Here is a 4,325-nt window from a genome sequence, read left to right as displayed (position 1 = left end):
CATCTTTGAGAGGGAATTTTCAACAAAAACACACCACGTTAGATGTGCACCTACAGTACAGGGCAAGTTTGAATCCGTGCTAGGTGTGCAATGGCCTTAGTAGCTGAAATGGTAACACAGCCATAGGTGGGAGGGTCTCAAACCAATGTACTCCTATTGTTGGTGCCAAGCCAAGATAAAAGGGAAGGGTTGTGTCAGGATTGAATTGCCAAATTTCCAAGAATTTCCACACCGGATGCGGGATAGGGTGAGATGGAGTCAGACTCATAAAGGGGCCATCCAAAAGAAGAAGTAGAGGAAGACTAGTAGTTGAATTAAACAGTTCAATGTAAGTGTCGAGAGTAAATAGTAAGCACCTAATTTTAAAATGAGTGCAGATGATCACCTTCAAACTACAGCAATGTTGATGAACGTGATTTTAAATCTCTTTGACAGGCCTTTGGATAAAATATCAGATAAACACAGTTGAGAAACGTTCTCTGTGAGGAAATCCTTCCTCTTCAAAACACACTGCTATCCCACTTTGTTCTATGCAATGGGATTCAAACCAGCAACCTTGACAGTGTGAGTGCCATCAGTTCATTAGCTATAATTCCTGCATTCAGACTCATAAATCATGTCGTGCTGCTCGCGCTGCCCGAGTATGCGGCGTTTGGCCCGGAGGTGAAACAGCCATTTAACCTTTATATTGAGCTTTAATTCTCACTTGGCCTTCCCGTCGTTTTCTGTGGTTCACCAGCTTAGCCAATTAAATGAGATTTACACCAGTCCAAACTCATGCTTTAACACACAAACTTCTGATGAAATTAAAGCCAAGTTCTGGCAGTTATGCTCAAAGTCATCGACCTCGTAAAGCGCTACGTCTCGCTTCCTTGACGGCTTCATCAATCATGGCTGATAATTGTGATTGATGGGGGAGGAGCTCGGGCAAATGAAGGCCAGAAAACATTTAGCCAAGTGCAGCCGGGAGGAGTGAGATTAATGGTGATAAAAGTGACTGAGCGAGGGTGAAGGTGCACCGCGCGGCATTTTAACACCAGTAAATCATTGGCACATTAATGCAGAGATGTCGGTGTAAGTACTGTAAACAAACAAGCAGCCTGTCGGCCTCTGCTGCCCCTGCTTTCCATCTTTTTCTGGGCTGGATTCAAAGGGAAACCTGTTGGTTATTTTCAGAGTAATAAACATAAAAAAGAATAATGTTGCTCAGGAACATACACAGCTGGATGTTTAAGACTTTCTACTATTAAAAAATAAATAAGGATCCCTTAGAGCAAATGTCTCTTTTTCTAATTATGTTTTAGTTGCTCGTGATTGCAAAAAGAAGTGATTCAAACAGGAGATGTTAACAAGAAGTTATTAAATCAAATTATTTAATGTCCAAATTTGTGGCAACCTGTGTGCTCATTACTGGGAGTTTTAAAAGGATCAATTTGATAATATTGGTTAATTAGAAAAAATACATGACATCATGATTATTTGTTTCTGTAGATCTTTTAGTTTTCTTCAGAGAAATAAAAACAGTGAATAATTTTTAAATATTCCAGCATCATCCATTAGGATCCAGACTCATAAAAAGGTAACTGTAACATAACTTTATATCAACACTCACAGACGCTTAATTAGGTACACCTTGGTAGTACCAGGTTGGACCCCCTCTTTCCTTCAGATCTGCTTTAATTCTTCATGACACAGATTCAATGAGGTGCTGGAAACATTCCTCAGAGATTTTGTTCCATGCTGGTGTGACAACATGACATAAATGTTGCAGATTTGTCGGCTGCACATCCATCCGTTCCACCAAATCCCAGAGGTGCTCTATTGGATTGAGATCTGGTGACTGTGGAGGCCATTTGAGTACAGTGAACTCTTTGCCATGTTGAAGAAACCAGTTTGAGATGACATGGTGAGTTATCCTGCTGCAAGCAGCCATCAGATAATGCCATCAGGTATTGGTACACTGTGGTCATAAAGGGATGGACATGGCCAGTGAAAACAGATCATGTGCCTACAGAACTTGTTACCTGTGGTGCACCAATGCAGCCCCAGTGGCCTAATGGATAAGGCACTGGCCTTCTAAGCCAGGGATTGTGGGTTCAAGTCCCACCTGGGGTGTCCCAATGCATTGCAACCACTATCTGATAGAACTTTTTGATAGCCATTTGTAATTGCAGGCTAAGAATTCAAATTTGAGCTTGTCCAGCTAGCTTTAAAGCACAATCTTAATTGAAAATTGCCAACAAATGGAAATATGTTGAGAAGATCCTGCACTTAGAGTAATTCCAGCTGCTCCAGTATGTGAGGAGTTCACACAGGTCTAGAATCTGGTTGGTGACCAATGTGTTTTCAGGTGCTGGTTGTAAAAGTAGTTGTAGAAAGTTGCTTGCTGTGGACATTTGAAACTGGTTACAAAGAAATATACAGTGCTGCACAAAAAACATCCTTGCAAGTGATTCGGTCACTAGCAGACTGGGTCACAGTTGCCCGTAGTTTCTACAGAAAGCACCAAGTTTTTGCAAACACTTACCGATCATTTGCTAAGCAATTGTGAAGCTATGATGGAGGCAAACAAAACCAGAAATGGAAACCATTCGCCTTCAGTTTAAAAGCTGCAGCTTTTAAAATGTGTTGGTTTCATTGGTAAGGCAAAACTTTTACTTTGAAGTGTAGAATGATATTATTTATTCAAAACACTGAAGTTGGCTTTGGCACCACCATCATGCTGTTCAATGAAAACTCAAACTTTCAGAATACTTTGGTTACCCAGACTAAATGAGATGTTATTCTGAAAGCAAGAATTACAATAGAACTTGAAGAGGCTTTTTGTATATTTTTTGACTACATGTAGTTACCATAAATTCATGCATTCAGGTGTAACTTAGCAAAATACTGATTAAATCAAAAGTGCCAGTACCACTGATAAATATGTATTAAATTTTGGTATCACCAACATAAGTAAGGTTTTTTTAACAGAGACCATCTAAACAGTTTGTTCAAATTAATCCAGTTAATCAATAAAGTTTGCAGAAGTTGTAGGAGTTCATTTAACTCACAGTTTTAATGTGGTTCAGGAACTTTTGAGTGTTTATTAGCTCCTTCTTGGCTTCTTTTGTGATTAGTTTGTGCCCTTTCTGCAGTCACATTGTTAAAGTCAGCTCTTCTACTGCATCAAACTCCCACTGCTGAGTCACCAACTGACAGCTTTCAAGTCGGACTGTCACTGGGATTTAAACCATGTTCGTACTAAGCTGGGTAATCCATGAATCTTCTTCTCTCTGTTTTGACCCTCTGCCTATTTCATAACAGCATTTCTTTCCACTGTTTAAGTTCATAAATCTGAAAAAGGATGGTTTGACAGGCAATTTAGCACTTCTGGGGTAACAGGGAGACGCTTGTAGACGCTCCTTCATATAATTGAGCAAAACAATTGTACCATATTTCAGTGTTTTGTTTTTGTTCTTTTTACTTTAAATGATTTTAAATACTGTTTTGATTGTTCCGTGATATTGTTCTTGAGGAACATGTAGCAAAATTTCCTTAACTACAAATGAATTAAATTTAGTCTGGACCACTACAGTCAACATTAATTTCTATTAATGGGTTGCAAAGTGGCTTGCATAGGCAGCAGCAACCATGGGGAGACTAAAGCAGCCTAAATAACCAGTCCTAAATGACACCTGCACATTGGATGTGTAGAAGGGTGTCAGTGGAGCTTTCAAATAAGATGATCTGCCACAACTGTCTTGAGCTGGACTTCACAGCCGGACTGAACTAACATTGTATGCCATACGCCATATATACAACAACTTCCAGATTGATTATTGCAGTATTTTAAAAAGAAGAAGCTTTAAAGTGTCGTGGAACTGTAGCTAAAGTGTGTGAAATTTGTGAAATGTCTCTTTTCATCAGTTCTGCTCAAAAACTGTAGAAAAACCGACTTGGCTGCTCAGAATGTTGGTTGCCCATATTTTCTTCTGGCTTGGCAGAGGAGGATAGTAATGCCTGTACTCTATGGGTCAAACTTTACTAAAGTGAGGGAAGCAAAGAGTCTTATTTTAACTCAAACTATGATTTGTTCTTTTTATACCTAACCAGTCATTCTGGTACTGAAACCTTATTAATGAAAATGAAACTTGTTGTGTAAGTAAATACAAAGAAATGGGAAAAATGAAAGAGGGCCTGCTTTTCCTTATTCTCTGTTATGTATTTACTGTTCCAGTGGTGGATATTCAACTCTAAGTGCCAATTTCAGATTGTTTTTTCTACTTTTGGCTCTGTATGATGTCAGTGAGAGCAGATGTTGATTACATGACGATCTCAGGCAC

General features: G+C 39.2%; 1 non-coding gene across 1 annotated transcript; it reads left to right on the top strand.

Annotated features, from left to right (window-relative positions):
- The first annotated feature begins 2,042 nt into the window (after nucleotides 1-2,042).
- Nucleotides 2,043-2,115, top strand: trnar-ucu (transfer RNA arginine (anticodon UCU)). Its single transcript has one exon. It is a non-coding gene; the product is annotated as a tRNA-Arg (tRNA).
- The last annotated feature ends 2,210 nt before the right edge of the window (nucleotides 2,116-4,325 follow it).

Source organism: Pelmatolapia mariae, linkage group LG23 (genome assembly GCF_036321145.2).
Source record: "Pelmatolapia mariae isolate MD_Pm_ZW linkage group LG23, Pm_UMD_F_2, whole genome shotgun sequence".
Taxonomy (NCBI): domain Eukaryota; kingdom Metazoa; phylum Chordata; class Actinopteri; order Cichliformes; family Cichlidae; genus Pelmatolapia; species Pelmatolapia mariae.
This window is presented reverse-complemented; position numbering and strand designations above follow the sequence as displayed.